The sequence below is a fragment of the Eublepharis macularius genome, chromosome 11, assembly GCF_028583425.1.
Source record: "Eublepharis macularius isolate TG4126 chromosome 11, MPM_Emac_v1.0, whole genome shotgun sequence".
Lineage (NCBI taxonomy): Eukaryota > Metazoa > Chordata > Lepidosauria > Squamata > Eublepharidae > Eublepharis > Eublepharis macularius.
Window position 1 is genome coordinate 1,609,501 of NC_072800.1, and position 26,211 is coordinate 1,635,711.

The window sequence follows — 26,211 nt, forward strand, 5'->3', positions numbered from 1 at the left end:
CCCCAGTGGGAAGAAAAGTCCGTTGGGGGTTTTAGCATGCAGTGCCTGGGAAGAGAGGAGCTGAGTTCAGTCTCTGTGTGTGGAATTCAAGGTCGGGTTCTCAGGCTTTGGCTGGAATTCACAATCAAAACACCTTGCCTGTAAGATAAGCAGTTAGCAACAGCACAACAGAGATCAAGGTTTACTCTGCATATACTCAGAGGCACATTACTCTAGCAAGAAACATTTAATACATGGCAGATATGCTGGAGGCCTACCTGACAGAAGCATAGTTTAAAAAGGTAGAGCCAGTGGTGATCGCTCCTCAGAGGGTTTGTCAATTTCACCCCCAAAGGTTCTGTCAATTTCACCTCTCCAGTCTAAAACTGTGTGGGATGGCAACCAGAGGACAGTGAGGAATGGAAGTGGACTGGAACTGCCTTCCAGAGCCGGGCTTGGAGCTGGAGAGGTGTCCGGCTCCGCCAGACTTGGCGCCGGGGCCGGGGGTGTCACTCACCCGCCGGGAGGCCCGGCCCCCCAGCAACCCCCCCCACCCCGCACCGCCTCACCTGCTTGACGGCGGGGGCGAAGATGTTGCTGGGCCCCCCGGAGGGCCTTCCCACGCCGCTGAGGACCCGCGGGGAGGCCCTGAAGACGGCCGCAGCCGCGAGGCCAGCAGAGGCAGCGCGGCCCATGACCGAGGCCCCGCCTGCCGCGGCGCAGCCGAGCCGCAGCTCGGGAGGGCAGGGGCTGCCAGGGAGGAGGCGGCCCGCCACGACTGCGCCGGTGTTGGTGCCACAGGTGGTTCCCACAGCCAGGACGGCCCTTTCCCCGGCTGCCTGGACGGAGACCGGGCCCATGCTGACGGAGACGCCGCCGCGCCGGGAGGGGAGGAACCGGGGATGGGGTGGCCAGTGGGCGGAGGGGAGGGTGGATGGGGGGGAGCCAGGAGGAAAGGAAGTGCAGCGGGATTGGCCCTGGGGGTGGAAAGGCAAGGTGGAGGGCAAACCAGGACTAGCAAGGCAGACATGGAGGGGCGGGGGATGGCAGGATTGATTGGGGTGGTGGGGAGGGAGCTATAAGAGGGGAGCTCCCGAGGATGCCAGGGAGGCGACGGCTGGAGCAACTGGCGAAAGAGACAGAGGGAGCGAAGCCAGAGCCCAGCGAGGTAGAGAGAGGAAGCGGGGTGCCTTTAACCCCCTCTCCTACCCACATCTGAGGCAGAGGGAGGAACCCTTCACTGGACCCGTCACAGCGGAGGGCGGGAGAGGCGCGGGGGGCGGGGCAGGCGCTCACAACGTGGTGGAGAATGCAGGCAGCAGTCCGGCAGTGAGCCGCCCCCTTCCACGCATCCCCACACCATCTGGTTGGACCAGCTCCCGGCCCTTGCTGCGGCCGCCCACCCTCCAGGCGGACCCCGCCCGCAACTCAGCCAGCACCCCGCCCGAGGCAACCACGATGGATCTGACACAGCTTGGGCAATGGCTGGCTGAGCATCAGGGCCAGCTTTTGCAGGAGGTGGCCCAGCAGAACTGAGAGGCCCAAGCCACCTTGGCCCAGCAGCAGAGAGAGACACAGACGGCCCTTGTGAGGGATCTCTGCCAGGCCACAGAAGCTGGGAGGGTCCTCGTCAACCCTGGGGGCGATGGGCCGGGGCCTGGAGTCCACCCTCCGCCCTTCCACCTGGCGAAGCTAGGCCCTGAGGACGATGTGGACGCCTACTTAGACGCCTTCGAACGCACCATGGAGGCGGCCCAGTGGCCCTGGGGACAGTGGGCCTTCATAGTGGGCCCGTACCTGACCGGCGAAGCGTTGGCAGCCCTCAAGGCCCTCACCAAGGAGGAGAGTGCTGACTATAACCGACTGAAGGTGGCCATTCTCGACAGGTACAAGATAACGCCCAAGACCTACCACCAGAAGTTCAGAGGCCTGGTCTACAATCGGGCCAAGAGACCCCGTATCCTGGTAGCCACCCTGAAGGACACGGCGTACTGCTGGTTGCAGCCGACCACGCCTGAGGCCAAGCAGGCCGCCGACCTGGTCGTCTTGGAGCAGCTACTCCAGGTCATCCCTCCCCGCGCGCGTGCCTGGGTGGTGTGCAGCCGGCCCGCGGATCTGAAAGAGGCGACGACCCTCTGGGAAAATTTCATGGCGGCCGAGCCCAAGGAGCCCGGCGGCGGAGAAGCAAAGCCAGGGAAGGCGGGCCCCGCCATCCAGAGCAGTGGTAGCCGGGGAGGGTGAGCTCGCGTGGGACCGCAGCCGCCGGGACCAGGAGAGTTCCGGTCGGAGCGGGGGGGGTGCATCCTTGGGACCGTGGGGACCAGCCCTGGGGCTGGCCCGGCCGCCCAGTAAGGGAGATGCCGTTGGTCCCGGCAAGGAAGACGCTGGGCAGGGCCCCTGCTTCACGTGCGGGAAGTGGGGCCACTGGAAGAGGGACTGTCCGCTCATGGAGTGTGACCTGGGCTGGGACACCACCCTGCAAGTGACCTTCCGGGCCCCTCGCCCCCCCTCCTGACCATGGTCACCATCGCGGGCCAGAGGCTGACGGCCTTGTTGGATAGTGGGAGCTCCATTTCCATGATCCGCTCCCACCTGTTGCCATCAGACCTCCCTGTCGTACAGCAGGCGGTCATAGCTTGCTTTCATAACCACGTGGAGGAGAGCCCGGTGGTCCGCGTGCCGGTGGAGTTTGACGGGTGCACCCAGCTGACCGACCTCGCCCGCACCCAAGCACTGCCCTTCTTAGTCCTCTTGGGCAGAGATGCCGCCCACTTCCACGCAGCTATGCGCCAGTGGACCGAGAATCTTCCAGCTCCCCTGCAGGAAGTGCTGGTCGGCGAGGAGCCCATCCCGTCCAGTGGGCCGGCCGAAGACCCCAACGCTCCTGGCTTCCAAGTCCAGTGGGAGGCAGACCCGCAGTTCGCTGGGGACCAGGCCACCAATGCGTCTTTGGAGCACCTGTGCCGGAACGTGGCAGTGAGTGAGGGGCTTACGCTCGACGCCAGGCGAGCCGGCCGATGGCCCCGGGTCGTCCGGGAGAGGGGGCTGTGGTACCGGCTAGTGCGAGGCTGGACCGGGGAAGTGCGTCAGCTGCTGGTACCGGCAGCCTACCGGGGCCAGGTGTTGGAGGTGGCCCATGACCACCCGTGGGCTGGAAATCAGGGGGCCCAGAAGACCGCCGCGAGGGCCGCGGCACTCTTCTTCTGGCCAACTCTGACGAGTGATACTCGGAAGCATTGCCAAGCTTGCCCCATCTGCCAGCGCACCGCGGTGCGGGGCCCTCCCCGTGCCCCGCTCGCCCCATTGCCCATGATGCGGGAGCCGTTTGAGCGGGTGGCGATGGACTTCATGGGGCCCCTGCCCCGGACCACCCAGGGGGCGCAATACCTGCTGGTCCTCCTTGACTATGCCACCCGGTACCCGGAAGCCATTCCCCTACGAGACATGAAGGCCCCGGGAGTGGTGAGGGCACTGATCCGATTCTTCACCCAGGTGGGTCTCCCCAGGGAGATCCTCACTGATTGCGGGAAGCCCTTCATGGCCAAGCTCACCCACCAGCTGTGCCAGACGCTGCAGGTGCGTCAAATTTTCACCAGCGTGTACCACCCCCAGACAGATGGGCTGGTGGAGCACTTCAATCAGACGTTGAAGGCCATGCTGAAGAAGGTTGCCCATGAGAAACCGGCCCATTGGGACCTCTTCGTAGACCCCCTGCTGTTCGCGGTACGGGAGACCCCGCAGGCCTTGACAGGCTTCTCCCCATTTGAACTCCTTTACGGCCGGAAACCCCGGGGATCTTGGACCTGGTGGAAGAACGGTGGGGCTCGTAGGAGCCCATGGAGCCTCAATCCGTGCCGGCCTATGTCCAGGAGCTCCGGGACCGCCTGGAGAGGGCCCAGGAGGAGGCTAGCCGGAATCTCGGGGCAGCCCAAGCCGCCCAGAAGGCCTACTACGATAAAGGCACTCGTCTTCGCACCTTCCAGGAGGGGGACCGGGTCCTCGTGAGTTGCCAAGTGATGGGGCCAGGGCCGGGGGACCCTTGGCAGGGGCCCTTCCCGGTGACGCGAGTCCTGGGGCCTTTGTCGTATGAAGTGCAGTGTGGGCCCCTACGCCGACATCGCAAGCGGCTCCACGTGAATGAAATGAAGGCGTGGCGGGAGGGCCCGATCTCCGTGGGGTGCAGACTGTCTGAAGAGCCCCTGGAGCTCCCAGAAGGCAAACTACCGTGGGGCCTGGAGGAGGGTTCCCTGGAGCAGCCTCGGCTCGACACTGATCTCAAGGAGGAGCAACGCACACAGGTCCTCCAGGTGGTATGCCACCACCCCGGCGTGTTCTTTCAGCGCCCAGGGTGCACCGCCGTCCTGACCCACTGGATCGACACCCCCCCCGGGGGCGGTGGCCTGGGCCCCCTGGCGACCCCTGCCTCAGAAACTGGGAGGTGGTGGCAAGAGAAGTCCAGGATATGCTGCACCTGGGCGTCATCGAACCCTCCAGAAGTGCATGGCGAAGCCCCATTGTCCTGGTGCCCAAGCCCGACAGGTCAGTCCGGTTCTGTGTGGACTACCGCCAAGTGAACGCTCTGGCCAAGTTTGACGCCTACCCCATGCCACAGGCGGATGTCCTGATAGATCAACTGGGCACCGCGCAATTCATCTCGGCACTGGACCCCACAAAGGGGTACTGGCAAGTCCCCATGGCCCCGGAAGACAGGGAGAAGACGGCCTTTGCGACCCTCCAAGGGCTCTACCAGTTCAGAGTAATGCCCTTCGGCTTGCACAGGGTGGCCGCGACGTTCCAACGGCTAGTTGACCAGGTCCTGGCCCACTGCCAGCCATTTGCACGCGCTTACATCGACAACATCATCGTCTTCAGCGCCAACTGGCCTTCCCATCTGGCCCACCTGGTCCAGGTCTTCCAAGCCTTGTCAGACGCCAGGCTAAGGGCCAACCCCAAGAAGAGCCGCCTCGGCTTCCACGAGCTCACGTACTTGGGGTACCGGGTGGGATGGGGGACCCTCCACCCGGTTCCAGACAAGGTGACCACCCTGGAGCAGGCCCCAAGACCCCGCACGAAGCGGCAGATGAGACGGTTCTTGGGCCTCGTGGGTTATTACGGCAAATTCGTCCCCCACTTAGCCACTCGGGCTAGCCCACTGTCCAACTGTTTGAAGAAGGACCAGCCGTCCCATATCCGTTGGACGCCCGAGCGGGAGGAGGCCTTCGAGTCGCTACAGACGGCCCTGTCGCAGGCCCCCATGCTTCATAACCCGGACTTCATGCAGCTGTTCGTAGTTCACACCGACGCCTCGGCCGTGGGGCTCGGAGCTGTCCTGTCCCAGGAAGTGGAGGGACAGGAGCGACCGGTCCTCTTCATAAGTCGCAAGTTGCAACCGGCCGAGACCCGTTACGCCACCGTGGAGAAAGAGGCCCTGGCCGTTAAGTGGGCCGTCGGGGCCCTGCAGTTCTACCTGGCGCACAACCCCTTCACCCTCATCACTGACCACACACCCCTCCTGTGAGTGGCCCGGATGAAGGACCACAACCCCCGCATCTTACGTTGGTATCTCTCCCTCCTCCCTTTTAGTTTCATCCTCTGGCACCGGCCTGGCAGCCTCCATGCGAATGCGGATTATATGTCCTGAGTCTACGAGGACCAGCCAACTGACGTGGCACCAGCCCCTTGGGGGGGTGTCCGGCGCTGCTGGACTTGGCGCCGGGGCTGGGGGGGGGGTCACCCTCCTGCTGGGAGGCCCGGCCCCCCAGCAACCCCCTGCCCCGTGCCCCCTCACCTGCTCGATGGTGGGGGCGAAGATGTCACTGGGCCCCCCAGAGGGCCTTCCTGCACCGCCAAGGACCCACAGGGAGGCCCTGAAGACGGCCGCGGCCGTGAGGCCAGCAGAGGCGGCGTGGCCCACAACCGAGGCCCCAGCCGGTGCAGCGCGGCCGAGCTGTGGCTCAGAAGGGTGGGGGCCGCCGGGGAGGAGGCAGCCCGCCGCGACTGATCTGGCGGCGCCGCCGCAGGCGGCTCCCGTGACCGGGATGGCCCGTTCCCCGGCCGCCCGGACGGAGACCGGGCCCACGCCGACGGAGGTGCTGCCATGCCCGGGAGACGAGGAACCGGGGATGGGGTGGCCAGCGGGCGGAGGGGAGGGCAGACGGGGGGAGCCAGGAGGAAAGGAAGTGCAGCGGGATTGGCCCTGGGGGTGGAAAGGCAAGGTGGAGGGCAAACCAGGACTAGCAAGGCAGGCACGGAGGGGCGGGGGATGGCAGGATTGATTGGGGTGGTGGGGAGGGAGCTATAAGAGGGGAGCTCCCGAGGACGCTGGGGAGGAGATGGCTGGAGCGACTGGCGAAAGAAAGAGAGAGAGAGAGCGAAGCCAGAGCCCAGCGGGGTAGAGAGAGGAAGCGGGGTGCCTTTAACCTCCTCTCCTACCCACATCTGAGGCAGAGGGAGGAACCCTTCACTGGACCCGTCATGGCAGAGGGCGGGAGCGGCGCAGGGGGCGGGGCAGGCGCTCACAAGAGGTTCTAATGGGCTGAAGTTTTCCTTCTGGCATTTCACAGCCCCTTCACACAGTGTAGAGCAAAACTCCAGTGTAGAGCAAAACCTTTGCCCTGCTGCCAGTTCTGTCTTTTTATTTTATTTTTTAAAAATATTTTTAATTAGTTTTTCCATTAGGGGAAAGGGGGAAAACAAAAGACAAAAATATCATACATTCTGCTTGAAATAGCACTCTGCTTCAATTCAATTCAAATACCTTTAATGGCATACAAAGATCTAAGACAGCAAACAAGTCACTATAAAATTACATAAAATATCAGAAGCCAATATATTTATACAAAACTTGTATGAATCTTAAGCACACCCACTAAAAACTCCGCAACCACTTTAGAAATTGCTTTATCGTTATCCTTTAACAGAAAACGACAAAAGGATAAATTGTCCTGGTGTTAAATACGTTTTGGAAACCTCTCAAACAGCATTCTTCGCAACTTATCATATCAGCACTCTGCTTATCTACATTTTCCACACTGCTCATCACTTAACAGTGATTGCTAGTAAGAAATTACAATATTGCCTTCATATAATTACTACATTCAAATCTTTATATTTGTTTCTCATCCAGTTGTAAAAGGGGGTCCATGGTGCAGCAAAGTCTTCTTCCATTTGTCCTTTCATTAGTAAAGTTAGTCTAGTTCCTCATTCTCCATTAACTTTGCTATTAGCTCCTCCTGCTGGGGTATTACTGGTCTTTTCCAATAAAACGCTAGTCGAATTCTTGCTGCTGTCACTACATTTATAATAAAATATTTCTGAACATTTCAGATTTCAATGAAATTGCAATCTGTAAAATGGTTTGTAAAAGTCTATGAACCATTATCCAAAATTTATGTACCTCTTTGCAAGACCACCACATATGATAAAATGTTCCCACTTCCAGCAGTTATTAGATACATTTTTATACATTTTAGCAAGTCTATCTGGTGTTAAATAGCATCTATTGCGTAGCAGGTACTGCACTTAGGGTGGAATTCGCCCAACCCTCAATTGAGAAGAGAGCATGGATTACAGCCTTTAAGTTGTTCTTGAACAAGGAAATTTACAAGGACAATTCAGGGAAAGTAGGTTTTGCACATTTGATCTTGCAGGATACCTATAAGAGTAGCTGAACTAATTTAATTAACCAGAAACTAAAAATTCTGGATATTGATATAACATCTTTACCGACAAATGAGGCCCTAAGAGTTATAAAATTAAAACTAAAGGATCTCGATTACAGCAGTACTCTCCAGAAAGCCAGACGTACATGTCCGGGCTTATCCCTGGGACTTTCACCCCCAGAGGCTATTCCATCTTACTGCTATTCTTTAAAGATTCCAGCTCAATGCAGAGCCTTCACATTGGCTAGACTTAACTCCTTCCCCTCTAAAGTGCTTTCTGGTCGTTTCTCTGGACTCCCTTATTCTGAACGAGTTTGTGACTGTGGACAAGGAAAGTTAGAGACCTTGGATCATATAATAGTTTTTTGCCCTAAGTGGAGTAAGGAAAGAGAGAGATTTATTATTCCTATTATGTTAAAAGAAAAGCTTCCCTTCCTTCCTTGGGCAATCTCAGTGTTATTGTCTGATAACTTTCCTGACAATCAAACCTCTGCTATAGTGGCTTCCTTTTTAGCCATGGTGATAAAGAAACAAGATTTTCATGAGTTTAGATCGTTTAAAGTGATAATGACGAGTTACGTCTATGTGAATTGGGTATGTTCAAGCGTACAGTTCATATTTTGTTGGTGTTTGTATGGCTTATGGCTTCGGCCAGAAAAGCAATAAACATATTATAAATAGCATCTATAGAATATCTTATATAGGTTCTCTTTAAATGCCACTGACTTGGTTATTTTAACATTCACTTTCCATATCTTATTCCATTGCATTGGATCAATACTATATCCTAAATTTTGTGTCCATTTATTCTTATATTCTTCTGCCCCCTCGTTTTTCTTCTTCATTTGCAAGTTCTGTCTTTTAAAACTACCCTTCCTGGCTACCATTGCATCTCCCAACACATGTTCTTCATATGTCAGATGTCTAGTTTAGAGAGACTCAGGTTTTGCAAGAAAAAACAGATTCAGCAGCCCATAAAAACAGCACAGAACATAGAGCATAGCTCTGATAAAAACAGCATAGAGATGAGCTGATCGGGAAAAAAACCCCTAATCAATCAAGGACATAAAAACTATTAAATTTGTCAGCTAAAAGGTGGAATCACGTTCAGTGAAGAGCTCCCCCTCATTTCAACACAGCCACTTCAAAATGTGGAGTTGGATAGAGGTCACACAATTGCTGTAAGATCTGCCTGGACCACTCTTAGGGCTGCCAAGTTGAAGGAAATTCCTGGAAATTTGGGGGTGGGCTGGGGAGGACAAGGTATGGGGAGGGGAGGGACCTCAGTGGGGTATAATGCTATCCAAAGCAGCCGTTTCCTCCAGGGGCACTGATCTCTGTAGTCTGGAGGTCAGTTGTGATTCCAGGAGATCTCCAAGCCACACTGGCAGGTTGGCAACTTGATTCCTAGCTTAGACCTTGACCTATGCAGCCCTCTCTCCACCACCCTTTGGCACCTGTGCCCAGTTACAGCCACTGCAGAGGGAGGGGGGCTCTGACTCCAGCTCTTGCTTGCCACTCCTCATCTCAATGGCAAGGATTTCATTTGCAGTGGGTGCTGCCAGTTTTTGAACCCTAGTGAGGGAGAATCTTTGCCTTACAGACATTAATTGCTTGAGCCAATATCTAGTGCAGAGTTCCAAGAGCTTCTGGGGTGGGGTTTCTGATGGGGCCTCTGTCACTTTTCCCTAAGTCTGTACTCATTTCCAAGAGCCCTCGTGCTCTGTGTGTGCACTTCTCTCTTCTCTCCTCCAGAGGCCACTGTTGAGCCACTCTTTTGCCACCGCCCTGCTCTTCGCCTCCCTTGAGCTCCTCGGGCTGCTCTTCTCCTGGCAGCCTTCAGGGCCGGCTTGCAAGGCTGGAGAAACCACCGTAAGGGCAGAGCAGAGAGCTGCTCTTCACAGGGGCCTGCCGAAAGTTCAGACAGGAAAAATGTAGGGCGAATCCAAAATCACAATAGTGTGAACTCTCAGGTTTCACAGACCTCTGGATATGAACAGAAAAAACTGAAGGAGAACACCTCTGAAAACCAAGGGCAAGAAGTTCTAGTCCTGTTTTGTTACTTTCTTCAAAATTACCACAAATAACTTGCGGTAAGAATTCAGAAAGCTCCAAAAGTCTACCTGTTCTTTATCTTTGTTTGTTGTAATTTTCTCTTTCCTTGTATAATACTTCATTCAATTAACAAGTTTTATGTTTCATTTGATACAGATTTTTGTTTCATATTTTCTGTTTTCCTTCATAATTGGCTGATACAATTAGTAAGTGATATTTTTCTGTTAATGGTTTATCTTTGTGTTGTATGTTTTGACTTTTGTTTTTTACAGACCTACCACAACACTAGTACAAGGCCAGACTGCAAAAACAAACAATTCTGAAGAAGGTAACAAAACAGGACTTAATTAGGGGACAGCAAACTCTGAGGTGGAGCAGCTGCCGGGCCTTCTGGCAGTGTCCATAGCCATAGTCCTCCCCTGCCACCCTCTGCTCGCGAGCAGGCCTCCACAGCTTCGGGCTGAACATGCTGTCCAGTGCCACTAGCAAAGGGCCTGTAGGTGGTCCACAGTGGCAGGAGCCACGGAGACCCCTCCTTGGAGACCCCCACTTGGAGACCCCAGCCCACACTATCAGGGAGGGGCTGCGGCTGGTGGTGGGCAGAGAAGAGGAGGAGGGCTCGTGGGCCCTCTCTGCTCAGGGCCCCCCAAACCTGGCCCTGGCCGTGTCTAGTTTCTTCAGTGCATAGCACTATAACAAATTCAAAACATAAAAAAAGCTGGTCCTGCCATATTTAGACAAAAAATTAAGTTCAAAGGCATTCTGTGGGGTCCATTAAAAAAGGTAAAGGTAGTCCCCTGTGCAAGCACCAAGTCATTACTGACCCATGGGTGTGTGTGTGTGTCACATCACGTTTTCTTGGCAGACCTTTTGTTACAGGGTGGTTTGCCATTACCTTCCCCAGTCATCTACACTTTACCCCCAGGAAACTGGGTACTCATTTTACTGACCTCAGAAGGATGGAAGACCGAGTCAGCTTTTAGCCAGCTACTTGAACCCGGCTTCCGCCAGAATCAAACTCAGGTCGTGAGCAGAGCTTGGGCTGCAGTACTGCTGCTTACCACTCTGTGCCACGGGGCATTCTGTGGGGTCCATAACATTTATAAAATTGAAATGGAGGTCCTGAGGTTGCTAAAGTTTGAGCATTTCTGTTCTGTAGAATAGAACAGAATTCAGAGGGTGGTTTTGTCATATTTTCAGGCAAATTTATGAATTGTATTTCCTTGAATTCTTTGTTAGTCTGTATTCTGCAGAGTTGGACATTTTGTCCGTAACTTTCTTCTAAAAGCTCAACCACTCGGTGCCAGAGCCCGGCATGAGTATCGACCATAACTCTGTGCTCCTTATTTCTCAGTCTTCAGGAAGCAGCCAAAGGCCACCATCCTTGCCAGGTTCTTGCTTCTGGAGTAGGCAAAGGGCTCTACTACCCTTGGAATCGCGCACCACTTTGGAAGCAGGCACAGGTGCAGCTGGCTCAAGGCCTCTGGGGTCTCAGAATGGCTGACCCCTTTGGTGGAGGCAGAGAGGACAGAATGGTCCATGGAGAGGGGCAGGGGGTGACGATCTTTTCCTCATCTCCCTCTAAGCCCTTTTGGATCTTCAGTAGCTACCATCAGCTAAATAATTTTAATAAAAGGGCCTATTTTGTTTCTGGAGCACTAGGTTCAGAATTCAGCTTCTGGACAATTTTTTTTAGAATAAAAAAAGTTCTACACTTAAATCTGCAAAGAAATACTTAAGAGTATGCAGCAATACGTGTTGAAATCTTGAGAATTCTCAAAGTTTGCTGAGAAAAATTCATGTAGGGACATCCCTGCCTCTACAGCACTTCTTTCCCCTTCCCATAACTAGAAAAACAAAATAGATCATAGAAAGAAAGAGAAGTTATGTATACATGCTCAATTTTGCATAATTTATACAGGTTACTATTATTTTTATTAGACTGGCTCATACATACCCACTCACCCAAGGATATACTCTATTTTTTTAGGCCAATACCAATGTAATAACAATATACAGTATAGAAACATTCCTTAATCTTTTACAATATTAAGAAACTGGTAATTTGTGGGCTTGCCCTAAGATTACATAACCTCGGTTTGTTCTAGAGCAAAAGATGTTTGTGTTGCTTTTTTATATCACAGCTGGTGTCACGAATGTCCCTTTAGCCAATCTTAATAAGAGACAGATGCGGAGTCCTGCGGATGAAGCAATCTATAACCGTTTATTAAACGATGGAGGAACGATGGTTACACAGAGAGTAAAAGGTTTCCTTGTGCCCAACGCTCGTCAAAGCTAAAATAGCAGTACAAAGCAATTAATACCTTTTGGTTAATTATAATATTTGTTATTCTATTGGCTCAGAAAATACAGTGGCCCCCATTGGCTAAAGTGGGCGACCACCTCTCATGATACAAGTGTCTAAGGGTATTCTGACTGGAAGAAACAACTTAGGTTAACAGCATAGTTACAACATCACTTGATTGCCATTTCTTATCTTCTGTCCTTGGTTCTGTCTATGAAAGGAACATCTTTCTTCCTTTCCCACACATCTCTTCCATAGGCTTCTCATTCATGCCCATTCCTTTGGTCTATGTAACATTTAGTAAAGGTGCCCCGTTGTTGCTTCTGGCAACCTTGTGGGCTTCAAGCGGAGAATATTTCTCTGGGTTCCATGGGAGAGAAGCACTCTCTCTTCCCTAGGAATGTGCTTAAAGTTACATTCAGCACCCCTTGTCTGCTTTGTGGTTTTCTCTCAGCCTTGAAAGGTTTTGCTAATCTAGCTAGCTTTGTCGAAGGCTTTCACGGCCGGAGAACGATGGTTGTTGTGGGAAGCTAGCTTTCATTGCAACATTTTGCATAGGAAGTTTCACAAAAAGGTTTCTGTATCAAGTAAGGAACAGGTGTCAAGGAACAAGCAGGTGCTTATTAAGCGCAATCTACCTGGTAGCAAGCTTCGCAGTACTTTGATCTTACTTCTCACGGTGATTTACATATATAACATACATCCTGCTTTGCTCTTTTGTTTCAAGTCTCATTTTCTTGCAAGTTGCGTTACAAATACTACATTAGCTCCTGAGAATAGTAAAAGTGCATAACGGTAATAGAAGGCACATAAAGTTACATAAAATCTCTTTCATTAAATCCATTTCCTACAATATCAAAGTTGCTTTAAGCTGATCCCCATTGCAGTAATTTATCTGTGTACCCAGAAATGTTGCATGGTATCAGAAGTGGGGAATGGGGTTAATCTGAAAGTCCTTTCCTCACTGTATAGCTATAATCAGAAGACATTGGGAGAGTCAAAAAGCAAGAAAGCTTGTGTAACTACTGCCGAGTAATAGGAACATTAGTAAATATGGAAACCTTAAAACCACCACCAAGCTTGTTAAGAGACTTTTCTCCTGCTAAATGGAAAAAATTTAGAGAAAAAGTTTGATCTCTGAGTGGCAGCTATAATAGCAGAGGAGAATAATTATAAAAACAAATTCTCCATTTTCCTACATATTGCTAGAAAGGAGGCTAGAAACATTCCTAATATATTTGAGTTTGCATAAGGCAGAAATATGAAAATAAGGTAATAATTAGGCATGGGCACAAACAGCATTATGAACGCAAAAAATCCACAGCCCATTTGTCTGTTCGCGAACAAGCCGTTCGTGAGGCCCCATTATAAACGAACAAGTGGTCGTCACAAGCCTGGTCTGTTGTGTTCGTTGGCTGTTCATGAAGCCAGGCAGTCAGGCACCTTCAATCAATTCCCTTGGCAATGGAGGCAGGGACAGCCTGAACTCCGTCTGCACTCCTTCTGTCGCCCTGGAAACCCCAATCTAAGCCAATTAGCTTGATGGGCAGGTCTTCCTTCCAAGTGTGGAGCTCCCAATTGGTTACAATTGGTTACATGGGACCAGAGACAAGGGGGGAGGGAGGGGTGTTCTGTGGCCATGGGCACTCCAATCTTATCCCTGCAAACCCTGTTAGGCAGTTCTGACTGCCAACCACTGACCTCCTGCTTTTTTCTATGAGACCTCTGGTTATAAAAGGGCACTGTGCTCCCAGTTCTGGCTTTCAGTTTCAGCAGGCAGTTGTTGCTAGCGTTTTGGGAGAATGACAGGGAGAGTGCATTAGAGCTGGGATTTTTTCTGTGCGTAGTGGGTGGGATATGGATCTATTCCCTCTGGTTCCAGGGCTGCTGCCAGACCTTGGGGCCAAGCTCAGTGGGAACTTCAGCTGAGGGCTCACACTGATTATTATTACTATGAGTGCCTGATCGGGTCAGGTATCTGGGAGTGCTGGGCTAGGGCTCTAGCCCCTCCCTCCGGTTCCAGGGCTGCTGCCAGGCCCTGGGGCCAAGCTCAGTGGGCACCTTCTTTGAGGGCTCATAGTGTTCTCTCCTTTTCTTTCCTCCTTAATTCTTGTTTGCTGGAACAATAAGGCTTTGGCCGGGGGGGAGGGGGGTCATGGGGGGAAGGGAAAAGTCTGTCCTGGTTGCCCTGCAGGAAGCAGTACTGGGCAGGGCTCTGCGGCAGCAGAGACTCCTGCTCCCCAAAAATCACCAGAGGGGCTGTGGAGGAGGCCGAAGAGCTCTTGCCACCAGGGGAAGAGGAACTCTTTAAACTGTTTGAGAAGGAGGAGGGTGAGGGATCCATGGAGGAATGGTTGGGGTTCGATGAAATATGTAAACAAAGCAAAGGGACCTAGAAGACGCACGACAGCCTCTCAAGTCTGTCAGCCCCAGACCGTCCCCATCCCATACTCCTGGTGCTGTCCCTGCCTGCAGTCCACCCCTCACTTCGTCTTTCATTGCCAGCTCTGCAGCGCAGCCAGTAACCCTTCGTCCTCCCTCCCCTGCAACAGTTAGTGGGCCACGGTTCAAACTCTCTGTATGGAGGCCCTTCCGGGCCCTTCCAGATGACCCTCGTGTGGTGCGGTGCCGTGTCTGTGATGGCCTGGTGCACAGGGGCAATGACCTGAAGCACCTGTCATCGACGGTCCTGACTAGGCACCTGAAGATGCGCCACCTGAGCCTGTGGTCTCCGTTCTCAGACAGCGAAATATCCGGCGGGGGAAGACAGAGTGCTAACAGCTCCTCTGAGCGGGGATCAGTGGGAGGGTCACCGGAATCCACCCCAAGCAAGAAGCCTTGTCCCGAGGGTGCTGCTGATGGGCGTGCAACAGTCAGTCAGGCCGCCCTTGGGGAGGTTGTTCCCTCGGGGTCTGGGATACTGCCATTGAAAAGGGTGAAGTCAAGGGCTCAGGAGGCGGGCATTCATGTTGTGGCAGAGATGATTGCCCTGCAAGGATTCCCCCTATCCATAGTGGAGGGCGTGGGCTTCCAAAGGCTGCTTCAGCACTTTGCCCCATGGTTCTCCATGCCGTCACGGTGCACAGTTGGGCTTCGAGTCCTGCCTGCCCTCTACCAGTCTGTGTGAGACATGGTGCTCAGAAAGCTGTTGGCTGCCAAATGCTGTACAGTACACTTCACGGCTGACCTCTGGAGCGGCTGCCATCACAGGTACCTTGCCATCACCGCCCACTGTTAGCTACCATAGGACCTCCGCCACCCCAGGCCAAGAACTAGCACTCGAAAAAAGATGCCCTGCTTGACACCAGGCTACAGGGCAGTTCTTTTCCAGGCTCGGAGGATGGACGAGGTCCATACTGGGAAGAATATTGCCACCACCGTAAAGGTGTCACTAAGGGAGTGGACGGCCAGGGGGGAAGTGTTTGTTCATGGTTTCATGGTGACGGACACAGGAAGCAACATGTTGGCAGCCCTGAAAGAGGCATCCCTCCTGGGCCTGGTGTGCATGGCGCACAAGCTGCACCTGGTGATGAGGGATGTGCTCAGGCTGGGGAGCAAACCAAGGGACAGCTGGGATGAAGGAACGTTGTGGATGCACAATCTGCTGGACAGCTGCCTCCACATTGTTTCCCACTTCTCCCACAGTGTCAACTCTTCCCGTGAGCTGTTCCAGAGGCAGGGGGAGGGGGGACCCCAAGCACCAACTCTTTTAGCACCTGCCAACCCACTGGAACTCCTCCTACGACATGATATGTCATCTGGTGGAGCAGAAGGGCCTGTTGCAGGACATCCTGTCATTCACGGACATTCTGAGGAGGGGAGAGGAGCTGAGCCTCAGCTCCATGGAATGGAGAGTCCTTGCCCAGATTTCCCGGATGCTGAAACCCTTTAAGGAGGCCACCGAGCTCTTGTGCTCCTACAAGGCCAGTCTGGGTCAGGTCATCCCCCTGATCCACGGGCTAGACCAGTTCCTGGCCAAGGAGCTTGAGCACGAGAAAGAGCTGCTCCCCAGGGTCAGGGACTTTGTGAGGAGGATGCAGGCACGCGTGGCCGAGCACTTGCATCCTCTGCGCCATGAGGTGCCGTACCAAATGGCCTCCCTCTGTGACCCCCAGATCAAGGGCAGCATTGCCATGCAGGCGGATCAGATGCAGTGCTGGAAAAAGGAGCTCCGCACAGCAGTGCTCCATTTCCAGAAAGAGAAGGCAGGCCTGAGGGAACCGGGCAGGGGCGAGGGGTGGGTGGTGGAGATGGAGGGGGTGGAGTTGGGAAGAGAGCCACGCTAGGAGAGACCCATCCAAATGGTCTCACTTGATCTCTGGGCATCGTTGGTGGGCTGTGTGGTTGGCCGCAGCACAGTGGGCACATCTCTTGCAGTGGAGGACTCGGCAGGGGCTATGGTGCGAGAGTACCTTGTGGAGCCCCCCGAGCCCCCCATTCCTACCTATTGGAGTATTGGGCAAGTAAATCTGCTGTATGGCCAGACCTGTCCATCATGGCAACCAACATCCTGTCCTGCCCTCCCACCAGTGTGCAGAGCTAGCAGGTGTTCTCCCACCTGGGAGTCCTCTGTCCCTGCTGCGCACATCTGCACCCAGACCTGGTGGACATGTTGACCTTCATCAAGGTCAACCCCAACCTCCTTGGGTATCCCTCCTTGGACCTGGACCTACCTGGGCTCTGAGCCTCCCCAAGTCTACTGTGGTTCTAGGCTAAGCTCCTGTGCAGCAGGCTCCAGCCCTCCTCGGTTCTCGGGGCTGCTTCCATGGCTGGTATCTCATTGTCCTCCTCTCCCAGACAAATTCCTGGACCCTCTTTCAACCTCTCCCTCTCTGGATGGCGCCAATATGACCTTTCCCCATAACTTGTCCTGCCCATCATGTCCTCTCCCTGACAAGTTCCTGGATGATCCCTCTTTCATCTTCTCCTTCTGTGGATGGAACCAGAATAACCCTTCCCAAAAACCTCTCCTGTCCTGCCCCGCCTGTCCTGTCCACGAAGGCAGGAAGGTGGGTCATGTCAGCTGCTGCCGACTCTATGCATGGCAGTCTACCATGGCACTGCCACCACCTTTGGGCCTTCCCAGTCCCGCTCTGCAATGCAGCTGTAACAAACAACCCTTTGTCCTCCTCTCCCCGACAAGGTACTGGACGTTCCCTCTTTCAACTTCTCCCTCTCCGGAACCGCTCAGATGCCTCCCAACCTCTCCTGTCCTGCCCATCCCATCCTTTCCGTGATGGCAGGAAGGTAGGTGATGTCAGCTGCCGCTGCTTTTGGCCACAAGGGACAGCTCTTCTGCTGTTGCACATGTGGTTGTACGGTACTGCACGGTGCCCCTTATCCATGAAGCCTTCTGTCCATGCTGAGCAGGGGGGAATTTGTCCCACGCCGCGACTCACGTTCTTTCCACGAAGGCAGGAAGGTGTGTCATGTCGTCTGTTGCTCCGGTGGGTTTCTTGGCTCATGGCTTGCCAACAAAGGGGTCTTCCCCATCCTGCTCCGTGATGCAGCTGGCAGTAACCCTTTGTCCCTGTCTCCCTGGCATGTTCCCTGATGGTCCCTCTTTCAACCTCTCCCTCTCCGGAACCACTCAGATGCCTCCCAACCTCTCCTGTCCTGTCCATCCCGTCCTTTCCGCAAAGGCAGGAAGGTGGGTGATGTCAGCTGCCGCCGCTTTTGGCCACAAGAGACAGCTCTGCTGCTGTTGCTGCTGATAGGGTTGTACAGCACATGGCCCCCATCTATGGGCTCCTGCTGTCTCCTCTGAGCAGGGGGGAATGGGTCCTTCCCACCCTTTCCATGAAGGCAGGAAGGTGGGTGCTGTCTGCTGCCGCTGCTGCTTTTGGGCACGAGGGGCAGCTCAAGGGCTGTTGCACATATGGTTGTACAGCACAGGGCCCCCTATCCATGGACACCTGCTGTTGCCCCTGTGCATGGGGGGAATGGGTCCTGCGACTCACTTCTTTTCCGCGAAAGCAGGAAGGTGAGTGATGTTGGCGGCAGCCTCCAGTTCGACACAGGAGGGGCGGACAAGCCTCTCCAGCAGCAGCCTGCGCACTCCTTCAGGGTGGATGTTGGGGTCCTCCGTCCAGGTCCTGCTGCACAATGTGGCCAGCAAGCCTCTGTCCTCCACTCCCAGACAATTACCCGGTGCCTGTTCTCCCTCTCCCTCTCTGGAACCGCTCCGACTCCTCCCAACAACCTCTCCGGTCCTGTCCATCCCGTCCTTTCCACAAAGGCAGGAAAGTGAGTGATGCCGGCGACAGCCTCCACTGCAACACAGGAGGGGTGAACAAGCCTCTTCCGGAGCAGTCTGCGCAATCCGACACGGTGGATGTTGGGGTCCTCCTCGTCCTCTTCTCCCTGTCAAGCTCCCCATCCATATTTGAACCTCTCCCTCTCTGGAACCGCTCAGACCCTCCCCAACAACCTCTCCTGCCCTCTCCATCCTGTCCTTTCTATGAAGGCAGGATGGTGGGTGATGGCTGCATCTGCCGCTAAAAAGATCGGTGGGTTTCAAAAATGAAGGCTCACAACTGTTTGGGTGTTTCTTGGTCTTGTTCCGCAAGGTGGCTAGGGAGTGGTAACCCTCTGTCATTCTCTCCCTGACAAGTTCACCATCCCTCTTTGAAGCTCTCCCTCTCTGGAACACTCCAACCCCTCCAAACGATATCTCCTCTCCCTCCCTTCCTTTCCGCAAAAGCAGGAAGGTGGGTGATGTTAGCTGCCGTCGCTGAGTACCTCAGTGGGATCATTAGATGAGGCCTCGCAACTTTTGGGATCTTCTCAGTTCCCTTTCCCTCTTTTGACCTCTTCCCCTCTGGAACACTCTGACCCCTCCAAATGACATCTCCTCTCCCTCCTGTCCTTTCTGTGAAGGCAGGAAGGTGGGTGATGTCAGCTGTCAGCAGCCAGACCGCCCACCCTTAGCGGGGAGGTGGCCAGCTGCCACCTCCCCGAGCCCACCAGGCCCGGTGGCCTCACTCATCGCCCACGTCCCTGTCTGTGCAGGAAAGTGCAGTGCAGTACTCTGAGGCCTGGCGGGCGGGCTCATGGGGGGTGCTGCTCATGAGCAGCCAATCCCCCCGCCCTCTAGAAGGGAGGCAGCCTGCCATTGCCTCCCTGAGCCCACCAGGCTCAGCAGCCGCACTCATCACCCACGTCCCTGTCTACACAGGAAAGTACAGTGCAGTACTCTGAGGCCTGGCGGGTGGGTGGGCACATGGGGGGTGCCGCTGGTGAGCAGCTGAACTCCCCACCCCCTAGAGGAAAGGCGTCCCGACTTTGAGTCCTCCATTTGTAAATGGGGTCAAAGTCAATTGATGGCTCCAATTGTATTGAATGGGAGTTTCCTGGGGGCGTTGGTTTGGGAATCTTGACCAAACTTGAGTGATGGCTGGAGGGGAGGCTGCTGAACACTCCCTGTGAATATGGGCTCTCTAAGTCCAACAGGGGCCATTCTGGCCCCCACGAACGACAAACATGTTCGTTAATGGGACATGTTCATTACTGTTCGTCTGTTTGTGTTCGTCGACGGCAACAAACTATGAACAGCGTATTGTCGAAGGCTTTCACGGCCGGAGAACGATGGTTGTTGGGGGTTTTTCGGGCTGTATTGCCGTGGTCTTGGCATTGTAGTTCCTGACGTTTCGCCAGCAGCTGATCGGTACTTACACAAAAACTCCAATCACCACCCCCGACAGAAAAGAGGCATAATGAAAACATTAGTGGATCGTGCAAGACGGATATGTGAGCCGCGCTTTCTCAATGAGGAAATTAATCATCTAAACCACGCACTTCAGGCAAATGGCTACTCCAGAAATGAAATCCGAAGAGCAATCAAACCCAGGATGAATCAAACAACCAAGGAAAAACAGTCACCTACAGGAAAAGTGTTTTTGCCATATATCAAAGGAATTACTGATCGGATGGGAAAGCTTATGAAAAAGCATAACCTTCAAGCAGTATTCAGACCCACCCGAAAAATACAACAGATGCTACGATCAGCAAAAGACAGCAGAGACCCCCTCACCTCTGCAGGAGTATACCGTATACCCTGCAGCTGTGGACAAGTTTACATCGGGACCACAAAGCGTAGCATCCAGACAAGAATAAAAGAACATGAAAGACACTGCAGACTTGGACAGCCTGAAAAATCAGCAGTGGCTGAACATAGCCTAACTCAAACAGGGCACAGTATCTTATTCCAGGACACCAAAATACTGGACAACACTTCCAACTACTTTGTCAGACTGCACAGGGAAGCCATTGAAATTCACAAGCATAAGCAAAACTTCAACAGGAAAGAAGAAACCTTAAGAATGAACAGAGCATGGGCTCCAGTTCTGAAAAACACCAGGCCAACAAAACACTCCACACCCGACAATAGCCCTGCAGAGAAGATTAGCACATCAAGCACCAATCCATATGCAAAAGAACCTCCTCAGGATACAGTGAAGCCTCCCGCCATTAGCATTCCACACCCTGGGAAACTCTTACAGAATGACTCAGTGAAGCCTCCCGCCATTAGCATTCCACACCCTGGGAAACTCTTACAGAATGACTCAGCTCAACCCCACCCCTCCTGAGTAGATACAAATGACCTACATCTTTTCCACACTGTGACACTGAGAGATCTCTGTCTTTTGGTGCTACACCTCTGAAGATGCCAGCCACAGCTGCTGGCGAAACGTCAGGAACTACAATGCCAAGACCACGGCAATACAGCCCGGAAAACCCCCAACAACCATATGAACAGCGTGTTCGGTTTTTTTCTGTTTGTGCCCATGTCTAGTAATAATGGACAAGTATGAAGAATATTGTTTATTTCTGATCTCTGAAATTTTTGAAAAAAATGAATTGTTAACATTCATGCAAATATGAGCTCAGGCTACAAAAGGCAATACTCTTTATACAGGAAGTGATTAAAAGATTAAAATGAGTGCTTACATCCTCTGGGACGGAAACAGGCAGAGACAGAAAAGGGGATTCGACAGAGTCCTGGGGATACGTTTATCAGCGGCTACTAGCCATGGGGACTAAAGAGAACCTCCACATTCAAAGGCAGCCAACCTCTGACTCCCAGTGCCAGGAGGAAACCTTCAGGGAAGGCCTCAGCCTCTGTGCCCTGTTGTTGGTCCTCCAGATGAACTGGTCAGCCACTATGTGGAACAGGAGACTCGACTAGATGGAGAGCTGGTCTGATCCAGTGGGGCTCCTCTCATGTTCTTAATGTGCTACAGAATTAAGGTGTCTCAGTAAAAATTGTGCTTTGGTGGCTGGAAAATATCTCTGATACCACAGGCAGCTCTAACAGAGATTATGTCCTTAGAGAGTCAGTGGTACACAAGAGGGATTTACCTTCGGGGCTTACCACTAGAACAAAATAGCCTGGCTGGATGAGAAATGTATATAACGTGACACCCCAGCTGACAAAGAGACGCTCCCCCTTGTCCTCCCACAGGAGATAGGATCTCAGCTTCAGAGCAGTTTCTGAATTGTATGAGAGCTGGAATACACAGTAAGTTCTGTACTACAAAGAGGAGCACATCTGTGAGGGTCTAGGCTGACTACAGGTACGTACACCTGATTTGTTCTTACTCCACAGTCCTGGTTGGTTTTTTTTTCATGAGCTGGTGAGGAGAATAAAACATATTTAACTTTTTAATTCACATTCTGAATGTAGCTTCTGCTCTTGTCTGTATTTTTGTTTATCAGTGAAACATTTGTACGAGCAGCTTTAGGATCATGGTGTCCTTTCTGTGCTTATATTTCCTAGGTTTACCAGTAGCAGAAAGCATTTATGCAGGTGTTCAACTAGAGATGTCTTTAGAGAGGGACCTGGCAGGCACTGGGGATGAAAAAATGCAGAGAATGGACCTGGAATGCCCCATTAAATTGACAACCCACTAAGGTGCCTGTCCTTTTGTCTCTGTCAGTGAATTCTTTTTTTTTTCTTTAAGATTGGAGGCAAGCAAATGTCCCCATCTTCAAGAAGGGGAACAAGAAGAATTGTCAGCTTGATGTCCATACTTGGAAAGTTTAGAACAATTCATCAAACACTTCTTGAGCATTTGGAAAAGATTGCTGTCATTACTAAGAGCCAGCACAGGTTTCTCAAGAACAAGTCATGTCAGACTAACCTTCTCTCTCCTTTTTTTTAGAAAGTTACAGCCTTGCTGGATCAGGGAATGCTGTAGACATAGTTTATCTTGATTACAGTTAGGCTTTTGATCAAGTTCCACATGATATTCTTGTTGATGAGTTGGTAAAATGTGGTTCGGATCTTACTACTGTTAGGTAGATTTGTAACTGGTTGACAGACTGCATCCAAAAAGTGCTTGTAAATGGTTCCTCATTCTTGGAGAGGACAAGCGGAGTGCCTCAGGGATCTGTCTTGGGCCCTGTGTTGTTCACATCTTTATAAATGGCTTGGATGAAGGAATAGAGGGGATGCTCATTAAATTTGCAGATGATACTAAATTGGAAGGGGTAGCAAATATGGTCGAAGACAAGAGTAAGGATACAAGATGGTCTTGACAGGCTGGAAAACTGGGCTAAAACAAATAAAATGAATTTCAACAGAGATAAATGTAAAGTTCAATGACAACCAATAAGCTGCGTGGATGAGTGGAGTTAGAATTCGCATCCCCTCCACCTAAGTGCATCCATTTATACCATGCTGGCTTACAGAGCCAAGACTGTGGGGGGCTGAAGGGACAAGGGGCTTCTGTGGCTGTCATGATGAGGTCCGGAGAAAACTCAGACAGCGGTGATGGCTGAATAACTCACTAATAGTGCAGCCTGCTCCAGATAAGCAATAGAGTTAGGTACAATAAATGATAAACTTCTTTGTCCTTCTGCCATAGAGAGCCTTCAAGGGTGGAGCAGCTGGTCTTCCAAGGAGCACAACAAATGTGCGTAAGAAGCTCTGCAGCTGCCTGTCTCCCTGCTCAGGGGAAATTCTAACCAGTCCTTTGGGGGCTTCCTACCAACTAGCATAACTCTTTGTTTACCAGATGCCTCCTCAGCACAGCAATAGTCTCTGCTGAGATCTGCACTTCGACTGGAGCTTTCTTGGCTCAGTAAAGGAAGGGTCACCCAACACTGCTTCCCTGCATCCACTCCAGCACTAATTGTTTCTGTAGGCAAAGGAGGGGGTCATGAATATATAACTCTGTAGCATAAAAGCTAATTTCCTCTTAAGAAACCCCGTTCATGATTTTTTGAGTACAGGAGTATTTATTTTACAGGGGATTGAGGGTTAAGGAGGACAGAGCTCTCCTAAAATGCTTCCATTCCCTTTGGAATCAAAGCCATTTTTAATGTAACTTAAGGGGCTCTTATCCAGGCTAACCAATAATGAATACATCTTAGTGATATAACTCCTAAGTATTTCAGCAGTGAACAATTATTATTCATCTTTGTTCTTCTGTGCATCCCCACATGGGGACTGCGCATGAGCAGGCTGGCCGATGGAGAAACTTATTAGCTTCTTTAGCGCTCCGTTAGGAGCCGCTTCTCCCTGGTCACATAGACGAACCGTTTTTCCTACCAAAAATGGGTCCTGTGACCTAGGAGGAGCGACCCCCCCTCCCTCAGTTCTCTTAGCCATCACGAAGAGAGGAACTTTGCTTCGAGCTCGCTATTATTTCTTGTGCTTTATCGATTGTCTAATGGAAATTTTCAGACAAACTGATCTTTGGACTGGACTTGGATTTTGACTTATGAATTTTGACTCTGTTTTTGGTGACTTTGAACTGCTTGCCTTTCCCTTGAGTTTACCATGTTGAGGGCAGTTGTGGTGAGTTCTCCATGATGTCGGAGAAATTGTTATTTATAAGCAATGTACCCGGTGCAGTACTAAGATGACCAGGTCAGATCAACATGACCTGTGTCTCCTGTGTCTGAGAGAAGGGCATAAAGTGAGTGTGTGCTCCTTTTCCCAACAATTTGCCACCAAGGCTAGAATTGAAAGGGCCCAGCATCTTAAGGCCGCTTTGTGGAATAAAGTTTTTGCGAGAGCCGACCCTGTATCGGGTCAGAACTCGGGCTCTGAGGGGCACTCAGCTGGTTCTGCTAAGAGAGCTGACAAGCCCGTGGCCACTCTGGATTGGTGCTCCAAAGTGGGATCCGTGGCTTCTGTGCGGTCGGCTCCAAGGTTGGATCTGATGGTAGCAAAGATTTCGACTCCACCCACTTCCTCAGAACCGAGGCCCTCTTCGGAGCCACCTGCAAAGAGGCTTAAAAAGACAAAGCATTCATCAAAGCATTCGTCTAGTCGGAGCCGAGAACGGGCCCATGATCATCAAAGTCAATCCAGAGAGCAGCATTGGATTGGAAACATATATGGAATTCCCCTTCCAACAAATTTAGTTGTTGGAATATTAAACTCCAATTTTACAAGCTACTGTCCAATTGGTATTTAACACCACATAAATTGAATCAGATGAACAGGTTGTTGAGCCCTCTGTGTTGGAGATCTTGCAAGCAGGAAGGCACGACCCTACATATGTGGTGGGAAAGCCATTTTGTTCAGGAATTTTGGAGAGTGGTTCACAAAGAGATATTCAACATGATGGGTCTTTCGTTGCCATACTCCCCAGAATTTCTTCTATTGGATTTTTGGCCCAACTCTGTGTTAGATAGGAATACCAGAACTCTTGTCTCAATATTAGTTGCCTCTGCTCGTCCGGTCATTGCTGGGAATTGGAAATCCCTCGAAGGCCCATTGCTAATAAAATGGTATCATAAAATTTGGGAGCAATATCTGATGGATAGGATTATGCATAATCCGTTTTTTGGGAACTTGCATATGGCAGTCCCTTTATTTGAATACGATGAGATCTGGAAACCAATTTTAGATGTTTTAAATGCCAAAGAAGTAATTCCCCCCACGCAACAAAGCTAAAATGCTCATTTATTGTAATTCTTGGGTTTTTAAAAATTTGCCAAGAGTGGTTTTGATAATGTCTTTTATGGCTTAGTTTTAATCCCTTTCTTGTTTGTACAGTATGGTTTTATCATTTCTTGTATTAAAATTTAAAAAAAAATCCAGAGAGCAGCAGTCGGAGGACGATATCATCTGGCTTCCTCCACGGACTCTGTTTCCCCATCTTCATTACCCAGAGCACTTAGCATTGGAAGGGGAGTTGAGAGAACTGGATCTGACTCCAGTGATGATTAACTCTGGTTTGTGGACTGCTGAGCATGGCTTCGAGTCTACATCGTTTACAGAGCCAGCTCCAGTGGGTGAGTCATCAGGACAGGTCCAATAGAGAGATCCCCGACTCTGAGGGCGAAGCTACAAGTGACGAATGACACTTGAACAGCAAGTGTATTTCTCCCTGTTCACTTGCTCTCCACTCAATCCACTTGCCGTTCAAGTGTCATTCGTCACTTGTAGCTTGACCCTGAGTCGTCACAGTGAGCATGGATTCAAGCATGTTTGTGCTTCGAAGCTGAGAGGGTCGATTCAACGTTCATGTCACTTGCCTTGATGTATTCCTCCTCCTTACCACTGTAAGGAGGGGAGGGGACCCTCATGTTTTTGATGCATCGGTTCCGAGACCATCTACATCATCAGGAAAGGCTTGGCTCCCACTGCCGTCTCCTGCTCTGCTCCAGCACTCCTATGATTCTGATGAGGAAGGTGGCAATTACCTTCTGGAACCATCTGATCATGGTTCCAGATGAGAATGTGGCACCATCTTCGGGGTCTCCATACGAAGACCTGAGTTTATATGCTGATCAGATGGCCAGGAAGGCTCAAGCATTAGACCTAGACATCTCTTCGTCAGTGCCCAAGACATCTGGCAAGTTATTGGGTAGACTTTACAGTGATGCCCCAGCCACTGTTGGGTTCCCTATTGTGGAGGGATTGGATGAAGTGATTCTAAAGACTTGGGAGAAACCAGCTGAGCTCCCTGCCACCTCTAAGAGAGTTGGAGCCATGTATAAAGTGAAGCACGATACATGGCTCTCCCTTTTCAAGCATCCGGTTCCCCCGTCTCTAGTTACAGAGAAGTTTCAGAAACAGAGACAAGGCTCCCATTATGTCCCAGCAGACAAGGAAAGGAAGAAGATAGATGCTTATAGGAGAAGACAATACTTGATGTCAGCTCTGAACTTGCGGATCGGCAACCACCAAGTTATGGGTGGCTACCAATTATATCTGTGGGAGAAGCTTGCAGAATATGTCACTACTTTCCC

The 26,211-nt window shown here is 51.8% G+C and overlaps 1 protein-coding gene across 1 annotated transcript in view; it reads left to right on the forward strand.

Moving 5' to 3' along the window:
- The first annotated feature begins 9,644 nt into the window (after positions 1-9,644).
- LOC129337730 (sulfotransferase 1 family member D1-like) overlaps positions 9,645-26,211 on the forward strand; it is a 59,008-nt gene continuing 42,441 nt past the window's right edge. The window contains exon 1 of the mRNA XM_054991662.1: positions 9,645-9,733. The gene's annotated coding sequence lies outside the window, so the exon portion shown is untranslated. The remainder of the gene's footprint in view (positions 9,734-26,211) is intronic.